This window comes from Ixodes scapularis, unplaced genomic scaffold (assembly GCF_016920785.2).
Source record: "Ixodes scapularis isolate PalLabHiFi unplaced genomic scaffold, ASM1692078v2 PGA_scaffold6__148_contigs__length_123643588, whole genome shotgun sequence".
Classification (NCBI taxonomy): domain Eukaryota; kingdom Metazoa; phylum Arthropoda; class Arachnida; order Ixodida; family Ixodidae; genus Ixodes; species Ixodes scapularis.
Window position 1 is genome coordinate 49,320,905 of NW_024609881.1, and position 19,193 is coordinate 49,340,097.

Below are 19,193 nucleotides of genomic sequence, written 5' to 3' on the forward strand. Positions count from 1 at the left end.
TTGTGATTACGGTGCTAGTTCAGGGCAAGAATAGTGACGAAATCCACCTTCCCAGGCAGACTGGCTAAATAAGTGCCTGTGACAACTTGTGGTGCTTTCCAGCCTAATTTCCATCGATATTTTTTGCCTGGAACATTCTAAATGCGCGGGTTGTCCAGATTTTTGTAACTGGTGCGAGTTGCAGCAATAAAAAAATGTCTAGCTAGTGCTGCGCGTCTTGATTGTCTCGGTTCTTTGTTGGTTTCTACCAAAATGTATCGACAAAAAAAGCTGCTTGAAGCTCTGTAATTTTTTCACCTATTACGTCCAAGCTGATTACATTTTCTTTGTGATGATATTTCTATTACGTTACTAGAGCCTCACACACTAACTCCCGAGTGTGCGATGCAAAATTAAAAAGGTGATACCCAGAAATCCGTTGCAGGTGCCCTGAAGTCGCTGACGCAAATTTTGAGGAATGTATTTGGAAAAGCATTTGGAGGAAACCAAATACATTTGGTTGTATTTGTATCTTGTACTTAAATGCTTTTTTTGGAAATGTAATTAGATTTGCAATTAAATACATTTTTGACGAAGTATTTTGTATTTGTATTTCGATACATATTTGGATGTATTTTGCCCATCCCTGGGTAGATACAACATTGTTTTAATGCAAAGCATGATAATATAGCCCTTAACAAAATTTACAGGTTCCTTGCCATCTCCTCCAAATTATCTGTGGGGAGCCGAGGCATTGCACACCCTTCTGTAGAAGGTCGAAGACAATCACACCCGTACCGAAAAACCGAGTATAACATTTCGCCATCTGGATTATAGAACTGGAAATCTCTCTGGATGCTATCTCGATTTCAGGTTTTTGGAAATTATTCCTTTGTCTGCAATTTGGATTTCAGTTTTCCAGGAACACTTCCAGTTAGATTTTCAGTCTCATAATGCAGATAGTGAAATGTTATACTGTATTTTTAGGTGGGGACTGCAAACTCACAATCTGTACCACCATTCAAAATGTATTTGCGTACAACGCACATTTAAATTCTTACGAGTACTAAAGTGCGTCAACCAGTCAAGACAATCGACACTGTGGGCAAGCACCAGACCGAGGACAGTGAAATCCTGGCTGACTCTGGGTATCCCAGTTCTACAATGTTTGATATTGCTGAACGTTTGGCAGCTTCCAATAGTACCCAAGAACGACCTGTTTGGAAAAACCGGCCTGCTATAGTTCACTACATCCACAGAATAACACACAACTTGAACAGGGTAGCCTCCAGGTTCGGAGTCAATGAAGCTATATCTGCTACGGACAAACTCAAGAGGCTGTGTCCCAAGGTCAATCCTGAGAGCATCTACAAGACCAACGCAGTGTTCAGCACACACACAAGTATGTCACCTGCCGTAAAGGGGTTGTCTATGAGATTCCGCTCTCCTGTAGCAAAGTGTATGTGGGCGAATCTGGCAGGTGTCAACCTCAGACTACGTAAACACGCCCTTTCACTAAAATCATCTCCGGCAGGACACCTTGCCCTACATATCCGAGATTGCAAATGCACCCCTGGTTTGCTAAAACCAGAATCCTCAAGCAACACCACAACCCGAGAGCCGGGGAGATCTATGAGGCTCAAATCATCAAAGCCAGAGGGGAAGCTTGCATTAGTGCACCGTCAGTAGCCTTATCTGACAGAGAACTCCAATACCTAAATTTGTTTTTAGAGCGCAGCTCTTAGGCGCCCGTTTCCGGCTTGAGCGGCGTCGCCGTCGCCGTCGGCGTAACCGCGCGGTGCATTATGGGTAAATTTTTCCGAAGGGACCCGAGGTCCTCCCGAAGGAACCCGAGGTCGTCCCGAAGGAACCAGAGGTCCTTCGGGAGGACCTCGGGTCCCTTCGGGAGGGCCTCGGGTTTCTTCGGTAGGACCTCGGGAGAACCTCGGGTTCCTTCGGGAGTTGCTTGCAACAGGATGCATGCAACCTGTTGCATACAGCCGGCATGCAACCTGGGTTGCATGCAACCTGTCGAATGCAACCCAGGTTGCTGATGAAGTCATCGGCAACCTGGGTTGTTGACGTCATCGGCATCCGCATCGTCATCGGCAACCTGGGACTGATGACGTCATCGGCATCCGCATCATCATCGTCATCATCACTGATGACGTCATCAGTGACGTCACTGCCGTCACTGATGACGTCATTGGCATCCGCATCGTCATCGTCATCATCACTAATGACGTCATCAGTGACGTCATGATGACGTCATCGAATCGTCATCGTCAAGGTCACGTGACCCCCCGAGGTCACATGACCCCCCCCCCCCCTTCAGTACCCTTCCCTCCTCCTCCTCCTCCTCAAGAGCTGCGCTCTAATTCGGCGTTACAGGGAGTTGTAAACGGCTTTCATTTTTAAAACGCTATAATTTTTAAATTTTTCTTTCTCCTTTAGATTTTTCTTTAAACTTCTTTCTGTTTCTCTAATTTTTTATCCTAATAGTTTTTTATTTTTTTATTTCTCTATTCTCATTTCCCCAGTCCTGTTTTTCTTTGTAGCTTTTCATATATATATATATATATATATATATATATATATGTGTACATATATGTGTATGTATGTGTATATGTATATATGTGTGTATATGCATGTGTACATGTAAGTATATATGGCCTATGCATATATATATATATATATATACTTTGTTTCCTTAGTGTCTTTGCTTTGACAGCCACCTTCCTCTTCCTTTCTATCACAAAAAAAAATTTGCAGGTTCGTTTTCCTTTTTCACATTAAAAACGCCAGCTGATAGTAGCGCTTTGTCCTCTCCTGTCAAGCTCTTTTACTTGTCCGTGTCTTTTGCGCTCTTGTCCTCAATAAACTTTATTTTGAACCCTTTTTGTTCGCGTTCTGCCCCTTGAAAAGCATGCAGGAAGCGCCTCAGCACGCACCTCGTGTCGGTGTGCGGCAGTGTTCTTCCGCAGCATAAAGGTCGTCTGCTTTCATCGCCGTCACCATGGCAACGAACGCCGAATGACCTATTCGGAAGGCGCCCCTGCATGTATCACGCGCGTGTATCACGAGAAAACGTGTTACCCCCCCCCCCCCCCCCTCCCCACCCTTCCTGTTCGCGTTCACGCCGCTTAGCGGCGACAGTCTGCGGCTTCTCAATAATAATGTAGAGTTTATTTCCATCATACATAGATGGTGGCGACCAAGGAAACAAAAGCTGTATGGGACAGATCGACAAGTCCTTGACCGTTTAGAAGACATAGTAGCAGCAGCTCGGCAAATAAAAAATAAAAATAAAAAATAACGTTAACAAATTTTGAATACAAAATTATTAAACATTGGCTAGCAGACGGCGTTCGAAAAACCGGCGCTCGTTGCAATGGTGACGGCGATAAAAGAGGACGGAATTTATCCTGCGGACGAACACTACGGCGCAGCGATAGAAGGTGCGTGCTGAGGTCCTTCCCGCATGCTTTTCAATCGGTGGAACGCGAACAAAACGAGTTCAAATTAAAGGGACACTGACACGTCAAAATCATATTTTTTTTTATTATCCGAAACGATTGAAAACGATGCCGGGACATTACCCTCAAAATTTGAGATTTGGGAATTCAGTATTCGTGAAGTAAAAAAACAATTTCCAAATGCCGAATTCGAAGTTCCCGCGCGATCGGCGCCGGTGCCTTGACGTCAAAAATTGAGGAGACCTGAGAGTTCACTTTCCTGTCACCACTCCCTGCTGTTGCCATGGCGACCCAAAGCGAGGAGGATAGGAGCGAACGCCGGCTAGCGCCGGCGTTGCGGCGGACCGGTTTTGAGCGGTGTCGCCTGTTTTCCGTTGGAGGATACAAATCCAGGAGACGGCACCACAACGAACTCCCGATTTTTGGTATTTCAAAAAGAAGGGCCGTAGTGCGTTCGCAATTGCGTTAAAAAACATGTTTTAAGATTGCCGTAATTAAATGTTATAGAGATGTCGCCTACAAAGCTTCTAAATTTCCTGATTTTTGACGTCACCGATCAAAAGAAGCGAGGAGGCGAGAGGCGGGAAAATCAAACGCCAAAAATAAAAAGGCGCGCGCGCGCGCGGGAAAATTTTTTTTCGCGATGCGTTTTTTTTTGCGTGTCTATGACTACAACTTGCATCGTTTTAGACAATAAAAATAAATACGACCTTTGGGGTGTCAGTGCCCCTTTAAGTACTTACCGCAGAAGGCTATTTTTCTCCAGCGCCTCATAATTCGACGAGCCTTACACCAATAGTACGTTTTTAAAATAGAGTTCAAAGATTTTTTTTTTGCAACGACTAATGGGTTTGAAGTTCCACTATGCAGGTGCGCCAATGCTCAGCGTGCGACGGCGGCGGCGGCGTGACTTTGCGACGGCGGCATACAGGTCTCTGAAGTGACGAGTGGCGGCTCCCGCGTTCGCTAGCTATAAATTCGTTTCCCGCCGTAAATATAGCCCCAAACATATTATTTTCGCTGTTTAAATTTGTTTTATGACGAATTTTTTCTTCTAGGTTGTTTAAAAAATATTTCTTCCAGTTTTATGTATTTTCTTAAGGAAGGAGAGCCGGCGGACTAGAGTCACTCTGGGTTCCCGGAGTAACGCATTCCTTTTCGTTTTGTGTTTTGCCGACAACATACTCACTCTAGCCGATCGTGTTTTGCTTGGTGAGCATCATTGTACGGTAGCGATCACGTGACAGAAGCACTGCTAGACTCACTTCCATCAGCGCTTCAAGCAGCTCGAATCGCCATCATCTTGGGTCCAGCAAACAACTGCTCATCAAACGCGCGTTTACGCGCCGTCTTTTGTGCGGGGTTACCGACGTCAAAAACAAGGAGGTCGTGTACTTAGTGGCACAATGCCTGCCTGTTGCGCTTTTGGGTGCAGCAGCAGGTCGGAGGATGGAAAGAGACTCTTTCCGATCCCGTTTGAAAAGAACGCAACCGCAAGACGTAGAAAGACTTCGCTGGCCATTGTAAAACGGAACGATTTCGAGCCCACTGCAACAAGCAAGCTTCGTGAGGTGGGTGCCGGTTACAGCTGGTTCATTCCGCGTATCGCGGAATCAACCAGCTCTTTCAACACGCTCCAATGCATGTCACTATTGCATTCATACCCCCGCCACGCGTGGACCCAAGATGGCGGCGCCATGGTTTTGGTTTCATCGCCGCGGCGCGGTTTTAGAACAACCCTCCGGAGTTTCGTTACTCTGGGAACCCATGCAGTGACCCTACGGCGGACTACCGTCTGAGAGGCAGTGTCTGTTGCGGCATGAGCTCTCAATGACTCTATTAAGCGCTCGAGGACTATAAATAAAAAACTGAAACTTTCACTCCGAATCACGCATCGGCCCACAATAAGGAGCTGTGTTCTCATTGACCCCTGAAAGAACTCCACTGATTTTCAACTATATTCACTGATGGCTTAAGAATCACGGGGCGTGGTTTATTACCCTCATATTTGTTACCACGTGATTCGTCCTTGGACTTTTCTTTATCGGCCAATTTCGGGACTTCACAGATAAGTAGAGACTGACTCGCGACTCTTGAATTTGTAGAGATCTTTGTTTTTTTCCGTCTGATACATGTCTGCTTTCAAGGAACGTGTGTAGCTAGCTTTTCTTATCATTGCGCTTTATGTGCTGCGAGCACACAAGGCCGTCTCGAACTCTCATAAAGATACGTATCCCCTCTGGTGATATGTGCTAATTGGATGCGGATAATGCAACTGAGAGCTGCCGGTTTTAGCTCAGAGCCTTTTATCAAGTGAGTTTGTGAGCAAAATAGACTCACTTGCCCAGGAATACTACAATTGTTTACTTTAACTAATGTGAACAATGACAATTTGCATGTGTTCACAGTTTGTAATATACAAATTAACATGAGTTCGGTCGGTTTCTAGTTAAAAGCCCGAAAACTGCCCTTCCATTTATATCCCTCGTGACTTTGTTGCATGGGCGTTCTAACACTTTTACGTCATCAATGAAGTACTACATCAAGATGTCTCGGCGATTAGTGCTCCGTTCGCACATAAGCTGGAGGTGGGGTGACGTTAGGCGCTCGCTGGTCAAATGAAACGCATTCAATTTACCACCTGACCAGACTCTTCGAACGCCGGTTTGGCTGGGAACGAGATGACGTTGATTAAGATCGACGTATTATTGGTCCATCGAGCAATTAGCTTCCACCAAGCTGTCAGCTTAGAGGCGACCCGAATATAGAAAGTACTACCCTTTCAAAATAATAAAGTTCTCTCACACCTTCATTGCATTCAGCAACATGGCTATATCAGGCAATTGTTAAAATCTGCATAGAACACCCTACCGAAAAACCCAGTACTGCTTTTCGCTATCTGCATTATGTAACTGGAAATCTATCCAAAATAAAACCCGATTTTAGGTTTTCAGATATTAATCCTTCGTTTGCCATCTGGATTTAGAGTTTACAGAAAGAAATCCGGCAAGACTTGCAGCTACATAATCCAAATAGTGTAAACTTTTACTGGGTTTTTTGGGTCGGGTAGGCTACAAACTAAAACACCACGATAAAAGTAACACATATATCGCAGTTTTATTCAGTCAACAGCAAAATTAAAGCTCTTTTCCACTGGTCGTACGTGTGTCTCAAGCCCCCATTCCACCGGCGACCTCCACGTAGGTGCCTGTAATGTAGGAGCTGCCAGAGCTGCACAGATATCTGGCCACATCGGCCACTTCTTCAGGTTGCGCAAACCTCCTCATGGGACACGTAGCGAGCTGCTTTCAGCGCGTTCTTAGGAATAACATAAAGTAAGGGGTCGTGCGTTCCTCCCGGCAGCAGAGCGTTCACCCGGATGCTCGTTCCGGCCAGTTCTTGGGCCAGGGACTTGGTGAATGCTATGACACCGCTCTTAGAGGCTGCGTAGGTGGCGAGGTTAGCAAAACCGAACTTGCCCGCAATGCTTGCTATGTTTACCATAGCGGCCTGAGGTACTTTGCTTTCCAGCATGCCCTTGACGACGGCTTAATTGACTAGGATGGTCCCTTTTAGAAAAAAACAAATGGTTATGGTGAAAAAAAATTATACAAGAGGCGTAACTTTTCCGTGATGTTATTCAAATACGCCCAGACCACATTTACTGGGGCTAATACATTCACCGCCCTGGCAGCGTTGGAGAAGGGAAAACTGCGTTTGTTTTGTGCAGTGATTGATCAAGAAACTGTTCCATTTCCTTTGTTTATTGCAAAACATTTCAGGAGACGTTACTAATTTATTTGAAATGAAGATGAACAAAGGCCCATAGCTTCTACCGGTGGATACTAATGTGTTTAAAGTCGCTCTTACATTGGTAATTATAACTTATTTTTTATTTTTGTATCATAAGTTTTGTCATCAATAGCGATTATCTCAGCATTTACTCCGCCATTAAAGTTCCATAATTTTTATCTTTAAAAAAATATTGAAAGAAATCAATTTTAAGAATCATGCACAGAAAAATAATTTAGCCACAATATAATTCGCTCCTCTGCATTTTTTAGATTATGAAAAGCTGAGGTGTTGCGCGGACACGACAAATGATTATGGATAGTTGACATGTGTGAAGTTTCTCAGTTTTATTTCATTTTATTACATTTAGTGTCCCTTGAATCCTGTTTTACATTCAGGGGGAAGAAAACGTAAACATTCATGTTAAGTAACACAATAAAACTACAGTAAAATAGTTGTCAAGTTGTTACATTTCGAAGGTGGAAATGAGGGCATTTTGATTACTAAGATGACTATACTTGCTACGTTATAAATTTTGATGATGCAATAAAGGAGTGTGAGTGCCTTTTTCCAGCAATGACAAATTATAATATCTGCGATCGATTTGAAGAGCACTGATAAATTATTTGTTCCGGACGATAATCGCTCGCAATTATCAAGTTCATCTATACAAGTAATAAAGAATCGTGATCCCGCCGTGAGTCATTATACATCCTTTGAATACCTATGACGCTTCTATGCATCGATGAAATAAAAATCGTTGGATACGGCACGTAATATATATAACCTGCGGCTGTTGTTCGGTTTCACATAGATATTTAATGACTCGTTAGAACTTGGCAAACATAATAAGAATGTTTAAGGCGTATTCGTCAGACCGTGAAATTGTTGTCGTGTATAAGCCGATGTTTTCAGAGCTATTCCTGAACTCCACAATGCACATTAAAACAAGAAGTGCATGAGCAAATACCTCACCGTTCGACGTACGCTACAATATCGCGATGTACGCAAACAGAGAGGCCTTCAGTGGAGTACGAGAGCGCATACTAAAACGTTCTTGATGCCTTCCAGTAACTCTAAACGTTAAGCCAAAACCTTCATCTTTGGGATCATGACGAGCCTACCCGCGTCATTAAAGTACAGGCCAGTTCTTAAACGCTTTCATGAATTATTTTTTCAGGTTGTTAAAATAGTTATATGAAGTTTCACACTTGTTTAATGCATTTTTCAGCACAAGAAGCAATATTAGTACACAGTGCAAGTCTCCAATTATATATGGGAATCTCTCTCCTCTAATTCTGGACGTTTAGTAAGTTGGTTTAAGTTTTGTTTCGAATGTGAATCAACAGCAAAAATAATATTAATCGCGCATTAAACGGAACATTTTAAAGGCTTTAGTTAACTTGACTTTTCAAATGCGGCAAGCAGTATTTTGTGACCTTAGGAGAGTTTTCTCGTCATCAGATTATCTAAGTTTACGTAAGCTGATAACATATCGAAAACCTTTCAATAAATATTCCTCGTGTCTCAAGGATCCGACCTCTTTTTTGTAGGTATACGAAATACAACTAACCTTGAGGTTCACTCGCAGCTGTACGTCGTATTCGTCTTCCGTTGTGTCTACAACAGAGTGCCACTTGGCCACACCAGCGCAGGTAACCACGATACTCAGTGGAGTTCGGAATTGAGAGCCGACGTTGTTCATGAGGCTAGCGACAGAAGTGGAGTCGCCCACGTCCACATGAAGTGCAACGTGGTCTTTACCTGGTAATCAATGAGCGAGACGGTAAGAATGCATCTGAGTATAGTGCATGTGTGCCATTTCAAGATTTCCAGCAAACGGAAAACGGTTTTCAGGTGGTATATATATATATAAGTATATTTGGGAACTCTTATTTAACAAGCTCTGCACCATTATTCGAATACAGATTACGGTTTGGGATTTTGCACTAAATCCAATAAACCTCATATGAAAGAAATACTAATATTTAAAATGTAGATCTGTTAGAATTTGTATCTTGCGAATCTGCGTTCTGAAAACTTCCCTGAAAATGTATTGCAAAAGAGGATACTAAAATATAAAAACATCGTTACGAGTTTATTGATGGCACCGTTTTTAGAAAATATATTACTTTTGGCGCAAAATCTTCCAATTTTCGATTCGAAAACTCTGAAGCCCATTGTTAAATATCCGAGGCCAAATTTGTCTCTGTGTTCAAATGAATATAGAGTGGCACACCCCACGTTGTCACGGATGAAGCCATATTTTTGAAAATGTGCGGTCTTGTGCTAGGCCACGCTTCTTCGTTGTAGGTAACTTACTAGTTATAAAATCCGGAAGAGAATGGCAGATACAAAAGAAAGAAAGAACTACCAACCTAATAATCATAACACACGGCATGTTTTATAAAAATCTTGCATCACGATGAGGTTTACGTTAACTCATCGCTTTAAAGCTAGACCTAATGCTCAGTGCTCGGTTCGATTGCCATGAGAACTAAAATGAACGCCACGAAAACCCAGCCTCATAATCTGCGGACCCCCTGCTCGCACATTTAAAGACGGAGAAAGCACAATCGATGGCCAACGATGTTCCGAAACCCTGGTTCCCTCTCAAAGCCACCCCACAACAAGCCTCGATCCTATTGGAAAGACCAGTTTAAACTGGCAACCAGTTCAAACTTGGATATTGCTCCAGTTTGACCAGTTTGATACTGGTTGAACTGGTCACACTGGTTGACTGGTCATGGTGGTTGAACTGGTCATGGTGGTTTAACTGGTAACCAGTGGCTTATTGCCACTGGTTAAATTGGTTGAACTGGACAAACAAACTGGGCATACTGTGAAACTGTGCATACAGGTCTGACTGTGAAAATGTGTACACTGGTAATACTGTACCACTGCGTATACTGGTTCACTCCAAGCAGTTAAACCAGTTAAACTGGTAATATTGACAACACAGGTCGTAAACGGATAAAATTCACTTTTTTTCACACAAAATACACATACTTCAGACCACAAAAGTAAACATAAAAACATATTTACAATTTAAAAAAATTGTCACGATATTATTCATTATAGTCCCAGCCGGTCGGCGAAATTTTCCACATCTTCTGGAGTGTCGGGGTCCCGGTGGTGGATAACATAGTACCTCATGGCATCTGAAATAAGAATAAACATAAGAAATTAGAGCCATGGCAGATTTATTCGCACCCGTCTGTTCTAAAACGGTATGTATAACTAATGCCACGAATAAAAAATATGCACTATCATAAACAGTATGAGAGGGAATATGGAAGCATGCGCCAACCGTACATGTGGTGCCAGTCTAGCGGCAATTAAGTATAAACCGCATGTAAGCGATTTGGCGAGCGACGAGAGAAGCGACGACGATCCGCTTCGCTCTCGCTCGGTCACTCGCGCGCGACGAGACAAACCGCATGAAAGCGGATGCAGCAAGCGACCAAGGCGATGAGCGACGATTGCTAGAAATCCAAAAACCGAGCGCCGCGACGACCGACCATGGGAAATCTCCGTCGCTCGTCGCTGATTCTCGTCACTGTCACCGTCGTTCGCGTAATCGCTTAGATGCGGTTCAGCCTTTACGCAAAGCAACGCCCAGGAGCGAAAAGATCCTGTTGTTACCCCCCTTCCTGCCTCCCCAGTCTGTCGTCCGCTACGCAACTCGCAACCACTATGGTAGAATATCTCTGAAGCCGCATACACACTGGCGGTTGTATTACTAGCGTAGCTGTTCCAAATCGGGTTGCTGAAACGTTCAGTTTCACATGCACCTGATTATGAAAATGAATCCAAATGGTCGAGCCTGCTTACCTGGCTCGCTGGCGCGGAGGCAGAGGCAGCCATTGCCAGCGCCGCAATGAGGACGGAGCGAATTCCAAACACGCCGTTCTGGGACGCAGCCATTTCGCCCGCGAGCGAGTGGAACTCAGGTGGAGGACGTCGTCAGCCACAGGAACCATCGGCAGAGGCAGCACTCGAGGCTCCTTCTAACTATCTTATACAAACACAGCTTGAAGACAACTTGTAACCTCCCCAAGCAGAACAGCGGCCCCAAACAACAAAGATCCAACCGGCCCAACGTGCGCCCAACCTTCGCGCCAGATCCGTTTCTTTTTTTTTTTTTTTGGTTGCCGGAGCTGTCGTTGGCGCCGACTGGCGCTTCGAGCGGGCGCGAGGGCCGCGCTGATTGGCCCGCGCGCTTCCTGTCCTGGCACGTGAGCACCTCTCCCCTTGCAAGGCACCCAGGGCACCGGCGCATTCCAGGGGCCTGACTCATACTGCCACATTTTCCCGCGCTTCTCCAAAACCACATTAGAGGCTCCCTGCCTCGGCCTCGGGCACTTGCGCTGGAGCCTGGAAGCGGCTTCTCGGTGCAGGCCAGGGTGGATAAAGGCCGTGGTAAAAAGCGGGAAAATTATAAAGTCCAAGTGGGAACGATTGAAGTCATGGCGTTTTTTTCATTTTTCGGACCTTTTCTCCTCGAGAAAAGGGTGCACGTTACAATCAAGGGCACGTTATATTCGAATAAACTTGTCCCATCACCCACTTAAAGCATAGTGCAGCAGTTATTAACGTTTTTATCTCAAGTTTTGTAGAATTTAAACTGGTTTAACCTATTTTTGGGAAGAAAATATTTAAAAAAAAAACTTTAAGAATATCTAAGTATGTTGGCTCTTACTTTTTTTGGATTGATGACATGTTCTCTAGCTAAATAAATAAAGGTGACCTTTCGTGTGGGCATTAGTATGCCATGAATTCAGTTGCAAATGAATTAATTGTTTGTAGTACCATGTCGCCCTGTGACAATCGCGAGATGGTAGAACATATATATGACAAATAAATAGCTTCAACACTGTTAACAGAACCTTTTGTTGCGACTTTATTTTGCACAGTGAAGGTTACGAATGCCTCTGCGCTATCCAATTCGCACACCCCTACAAATAAAGTGAAAAAGAGGGGTCAATCTGGTAACCAGTTAGGCCAATCTGGTGACCAGTTTGGTCAATCTGGTTACCAGTTGGACCAGTTTGGCCAGTCTGGTGACCAGTTTGGTCAGTCTGGTTACCAGTTGGACCAGTTCGGCCAGTCTGGGGACCAGTTTGGCCAATCTGGTGACCAGTTTGGTCAATCTGGTTGCCAGTTCAGCCAGTGTGGTGACCAGTTAGGTCAATATGGTGACCAGTCAGGCCAATCTGGTGACCAGTTCGAAGGCAATCTGGTGACCAGTTAGATCAATATGGTTACCAGTTAGACCAGTCTGACTACCAGTTCCACCAGTTTGATTTCCAGTTAGACCAGTCTGACCAGTCCAAATACCAGTTTGACCAGTTTAAATACCAGTATCACCAGTTAGATTTTCAAACTGGTCTTTCCAATATCATCAAGAATTAAAATAAAAAACGACGTCGTCACCGGCAACATCAGCCCCTCACGCTAATCCACGAACTACACATGAAGCATCACCAATTGTTTGTTTTTTTGTTTTTATTTTTTAAGCACAGCTCTTAGCGGCATGTCTGACGCCAGACGTGATGTGGCGTGTGATGTCACGAGGGAAACATTTTCCCGCTAAATTTGGCGGAAAAATTTTACTCTCCTGACGTCACACGTTACGTCGAGTCTGAGGTTACACGTGACCCTCCACTCCATACCCTCCCCTCCTCCTCAAGAGCTGCGCTCTAATTCGTCATTACAGAGGATTGTAAACGTCTTTCATTTTATTTCATGTACGTAGTATCAATGCATTATTACTAGGCGTGGCCCCGCAGGCCTCAATTATACTGGCGAATTGTCTTTCTTAGGCGTATTGGATTTCTTGAGCTAAAATAGTTATGAATATTATTATCACTATCACAAAATCACGAAAAGAATGTTGTAGGGAGCTAAATCTTAATAGCCCACTTAGTGAAAGTTGGGAGTCTTTTCTCAATGCATTCATAACGTTTCGTGTAGAACTGACTTTTACGCTCACAGCGCTGTCTCTATCTCGCACAACTGCCACCAACCACACTTGGATAGTAAAAGAATTACACTAATTGAATTACTCAAATTTAAATATTTTTGTAGGTAATTTATAATTGTAATTTATTTCTTTTGATCAAATATATTTGTAATTGTAACTTAATTACATTTACAGAGCAGTAATTAAAAAGAACTTGAATTCAGATCAAAGTCACATACAGCAACACCGAAGCTCATTCTTCCCTTATTTGTTGATCGACCTTGCACATACTGCTGAACTGCTTTCAAAGCTGCAGCGCGAGCAAGCAAGGAGACCCGCATTGCACCTAGACCTTGGGCGGGCAAACGTCCACGACGCTAAATGGAATGGTTAAGCAAATGAGACTGGAAAGTCGGCACCGCCGCACTTCTAATTACTATTTCTCTTTTCTTCCCAAGAGACAAAAGAAACCCAAACCTTTCCCAGATTAGAAGAAATAATGCAATTCACAACAAAATAAAAGGCTGACTCCTTGAAAGTGAAATCAGGGATTTTTGTTGTCTGTCATAGTTATTTTTCAGAGTATGGCGAAGCTCTTCGGAGCTCGTCACTATGATTTGTGTCGCCGTAAACTGAACTGCAGTGATTCTACGGGCAACCACAGACAAAAGAGTGCTCCTCGAACCTCAGTTCTGCCCGTGCAATGCTGAAAATTATCGCTAGGCTCGTAAAGTTTGCGGCGGTCCATTAGCAGATGAAACCAATGACCACATCGGATTTTTTTTTTTTTTTTGTGTTTTCGTTTACTTTCATTTTCACTCATATTTTCAGTATTTTTGCAACCTGATTGGACGAGATTCGAAAACGTTACGAATCACGGCTCTAGACTTTGGGGCCCGGTTGAAAAGCGCTTCTATTTTTTTTTATATAAGACGCCTTTTCTTTTAGTTGAAGGTTAGTTGTCAGGCGCATTCGTGTGTAGCATCATCATAGAAAAAGAACGACTGCTCTAGCCTTCGTATGAAAAGTATTTGGAGCAGGCGAGCATGCTTACCTGCCCAAATGCGGCGAAAAAACATCGAGGTAAAGTGCAAACTCTGCGCGCCGTCCCTGAAGTTCAATTCAACGAACCGACAAGCAAGCTCCAACATGCGGGATCATCTTGAGGTAGAAAAAAAGAAATTTGCTCTTAAAAAAACACAGAAAAATTTCAGCTTTTTTACTTTGGTGACGAAGGAAGAGCAGCGGAGCTGTAGCTTTTGTTCTCGGCGGTGACTTTTCAGGCGAGCCAGCTGCACTTCTTTCGCGAGGGAATCTGAAGCGCTCGACGTACGCGACGGTTGCGGACCCATTCGCGCTTCTCCGTACGTCGCCGCTCCTTCCGCACCCGGAAGGAGCGGCGACTGCTCCATCCCCAGGAGTTTCGCGTTCAGCCCTTACAAGAAAAAAATCTGAGCCAGTCTGTAGACATCTTAACGATTTTTTAACATACCTGTCCACTTCCTATCTTATCGCCATATTCCTGCAAGGTTTCTACAGATTTCCTGTCAACAGGAGTCTACAGAGCACAGTCGTCAGAAATCCTGCAAACTGTCTGTCGCCAACGGTCGTTAAACTTTGCGTCGCCATATTCCCAGAGTTTCTACAGACCTGACGTGATAGACCATACACACTGAAAACATGACAAAATCGTTGACACGAGTCATAAGCAGTTTTCGTGTGTAGTACTCTACTGAAAAAAACATTCGGTACCTATATGAGAATAAACGGGTCCATACCAGTAACAGTTTAACCATAGCGGTCACCAGTTTGTCAAAGGGGTCGGCCGTGTGGCTCAAAGGGGTCCCCCGTATGAGCCATAATGTTCACCTGTTTGGACAAACAGGTCGCTCGTCGGGGCAAATGGGCGACTCGTTTGGGCAAAGTTGTCGCACGTTTGCTCAAACCGGTGACCATGTTGCACAAGCGGGTGACCGGTGACCGGGAAACTGTACCGGTTTAATCAAACGGCTCTCCGGAGCCCGTTTGATATTGAAGGTACAGATCGGGCGGCATGGGCACGCCTGTTTCCGCCGTGGCAGCCAATGTTTTCGGAAGGCTAGGAGCGCCGGTTCATCGATTTCAGATCGTCCGCGTAATGCAAGTAATTATTTTTATATTTCAATTGCGCTGATGTTCGCTTATACTCTAACTAAAAAATTTGTTTTACGTAAACGCGCGACGTTGGTGAGCCGATATTTTTGACCGAACTTTAAAACTTTATCCATCTTTGTTGCCTCAATTTACTTATTCAGCTCGAATCTCTCTCGCAGAAGACGTGACCGCGTGAAAAAACGTACTTCTAAACTCCGTTTCACTTCAATTCAAGACGCAGCAAGGGTAGCGCACGAACACGCGGCTGCAACAACATCGAGCATTGCGAGAGCACGCCCGCCGTTGCAGCAGTCGAACTACGCGCTCGCGCTGAGAACTTTCTTCGCTCGGGCGCAAGCCGAGCTTCTGGCCGCCCCGCCGCCATTTCCAACGTTCAAGCGTGCTAGAATTCGCGTGCGTCTGGTTTTCGAGGCTACAAAAACACGTCTCACTGGAATGCCTGGGGAGAGGGTTCGGTGCTGTCCCCACTGTCCCGGGGTCCCGGTGTCTTGCCCCTCCCACCGCGCCTCCTCCCTCCTCTCTTGCCACCTCTGTCACATGGCCCGCAGCAGAGCGCGAGCTACACGCTGATAAGCATCGAGATCCGGAAAGGCGCGCCTGCCGCGGCTTTTTCTTTGTCTGCTTGTTGTCAGTTGCAGTTCGAAATTCGCTCGTCCTACCTGCTTCGATCTGTCGCCTAACCCTGCGGTCTTATTAGGATGTCTCCCGACAACGTATTGGACGTGCACCAAAGGTATCAGTGTTCGAAAAGTCCTTCGCGCATATCGGCAACAAGCGATTCTTCAAAGAAGTCAGGAATTCTTGCGGTTTGGTTGGGTTCGGCAAATGACAGCTTGTGCGCCGCATCGTGTTGAAACTTCCAAGGAGCCGTTCACTCTCGTTTGTGTTTGTGTGGTTGTCCTGCTTTGACCGTATCGACAAATATGACGGATTACATCTTTCAAGTCCGCTATTATTATGGTAAGTGCACTGCAACCTACTTCTTGGCAACGATTGACCGTTCTTCTACGCGTACTCTTCCAGATTATCTATATAATTATGCAGTGTCTATTCTCGCGGCAGGCGGGAGAATAATTTTCCCGAAAGTCTACCTTTATAGTCTAGAATCACCTCGATTCTTGTTCGCTTTGCAATCTTCTCAGCTGTATAAAAGCTTAGAGTGCCTCTCACATTTTACACATCGCTTGCACGTGTGTACTTGTCTACAGAAAGGTAATAAACTTCAATGAGAATTGAAAAACAATCTTTTGTGCCTGTTTTCCTGTCAATTTCCATGCACTTACGCGAGCACATTTGTTCTACGTGTTTCCTCCATGTTATAAATAGGCTTATGAGCTTCGGGACGTCTTAAATAAGTTTAAGATAACCAACCTCCCGGACGATGCCCATTTAGGGCTAGCGCATAATTGGCCTATTCGAAAGGCACGTTCAAACGTGCGGTCACGTGCCAGGTCAAACGGGCACCTGTGTTTATCACTTGTCTACAGCAATTCGTTAGAAACTCTCTTATTGGCGCTAGGAATGAGACAGGAGTGTTGCTAGAATGTCTGTATATTTGCTGTACAGAGTCGCCACATTATCTGTACACTGAAGCCTACACAAAACCTGTAGGAAGCAGCGGCCAATAAGCTGTAGACAATGGTTGAAAAAGTGGGTACATTCTCCCTAGGAAATCTATGCTCTCTAGCCATAATTATGTCTAGAAATTCTGTAGAAATTGGTTAAATTTTTTTGTAAGGCAGGTACGCAAGTTCGTCTGCTTTTTATGCAAGGGGTTGTGGTGACGTCGGAACGCCGAACTTTGATTGGCTCTTATTTAAAAGATCCTTAAGGCAGATAGTATTGTGGTCAACCCACTGCCCTTCAATCAGAGCCAAGCAGAGCTCGGCGTTCTCACGTCACCGCAATCCCTGCAACAGAAGCAGAGGAACTTGCGCTCAACATTGCTACTTTCACGTTTACAACTTTTAGTGTCAAGGCAAACTCATCACCAACCTTTTAACTCGGCAACCGTTGCCTTTGCCGCGTCCAAGTTGATGTCGGCCACAACGACTACTGTCCCATCTCTCGCCAGGGCGTGGCAAACCGCTTGGCCTATGCCGCCTCCTCCACCCGTAACGATTGCCAACCGATCCGAGAGCGACATCTTCCTGAATGTTCCGAGATGCCAAAGCTGCGAAGAAGCACGTTGTGCTTACAAAACGGATTTCGCTCGCAGCTTGAATGAATTTGTCGTGTTTCTGGCGGAACTGTAGTCGCCTCTGTTCCGTACTGCTCATTGTAATGCCCGTTTGACCGAGGACATACATTTTTCGTCGGAAATCAAAAGGACCAGTTTATACCGCCCCAAATTGTAAGATTTAAACGTTTGGGACTTATTTGGTTTGCGATAATCGGGGGCGGTGTTGCCATCAACGTAAATGTAGTATCGATAGAAATAGATTACCATGTTCAAAAGGAAGCCGTTTGCCAGCACCTCGTGACACAGCGGTCATGGACAGAACGCCCATTTGATTTGATTTGATTTGATTTAACTTCAATCACGGACCTGCACACTGCTCCACCGCCTTATACAGGGCGTCTCTTTTAGGCTTTAACAACTTGTTTTTAAAAGTGCCATATAAATTCCTCTAATACCGTCTGTGTAGTTGAGTTACACGACCAGGGGAATATATCACTGGCGGCTAATAGTCACGATAATTTGGAGCATTCGTAAAATAGTGTTAAATATATAAGATGTAATTAAAATATACACCTGGTTTCTATCAGAAACCTGCTGAGAGTCATCGAAAACAAGAATACAAGTAAATTTTAGAAAAATATGGGTAGCGTGAGAAGTGCTGTTGCGCCGAAGTTACCAGATGGTGTAACACATGCAATATTGGCGGTGCGAAAATCTTGAAAATAAAAGACGGAAAATCCATACGGGCGCCTGTTTTCACCACTAACTGTGCATCGATTGCACGTTACAAAAAGTAATAAACACTCTGCATATTTGACAATTCAGTGATACCCATTCGCACGTTCCAGTCTTTGCTCTTAACAAAGTTACAGTATGTTCATTCATTTTAGTAAAATTTCACGTAAAACCTAATACATCTAACTAATAAAAAATTAGAACAGAGTAAAGCGATTTCATTTAACCTAACATCGTTTATGAGATTTGCTAAAACAACCTCCGCTAAAACTGTTTTTGAATGGCGAACGGTCTTCAAAAAGTGTGTTCGTTTCTTTTTACGGTACCAAACTTTTGCACACCCTTTTCACGTCCTTCAAAATACGAAGGCTATTCCGCGCAACAACGCAATATTCTACTTGATACGAGTTGGTGTACTACTCAAAATGACTGCGAAAAAAAGGTGGTAGCTATGAGTGTCAAGCCTCTGGAACAGGCTTTTTACATCCTTAAGGGGGGACATGGGTCTTGGGAACCAAAAACTTCCTGAAACTGCATTCTTTTGAAAATGACGATGGCTGTCTTTCTTCTGAATCTACCAGGCTTATAATTTCGTGGATGAATATTTGAGCTATAGGTCACTTTATAATATCCATGCGGGCTGAATGTGCGTTGAAGTTGACTCTAAACCATTGTTTTCACAAAATATAATTTTTGAACTCGTTGGGACTTTGTAGAAGGGATATCTCAGCATCTATAGCACATAGAAATATAACCGTTCCTGAAATGTGTAGCTGAACGGGTGAAGCATACAATTTTGAGAGCCGAATTTTTTATATAAGTCTAGAAAAATATATATTTGATCTTTTGCTTTATTACTTCTTAGCCATGCATTGAGCAGCGAACTTCAATGTGTTGTAAAATCAATAAT

At 44.2% G+C, this 19,193-nt stretch overlaps 1 long non-coding RNA gene and 1 pseudogene across 1 annotated transcript; both read right to left on the reverse strand.

Moving 5' to 3' along the window:
* Positions 1-6,624: 6,624 nt before the first annotated feature.
* Positions 6,625-17,512, reverse strand: LOC115315067 (annotated as a pseudogene).
* On the reverse strand, positions 10,288-11,137 carry LOC121838387. The gene is made up of 2 exons (XR_006078483.1): positions 11,082-11,137; positions 10,288-10,408 (listed from the first exon to the last, which is right to left on the reverse strand). It is a non-coding gene; the product is annotated as an uncharacterized LOC121838387 (long non-coding RNA).
* Positions 17,513-19,193: the final 1,681 nt, after the last annotated feature.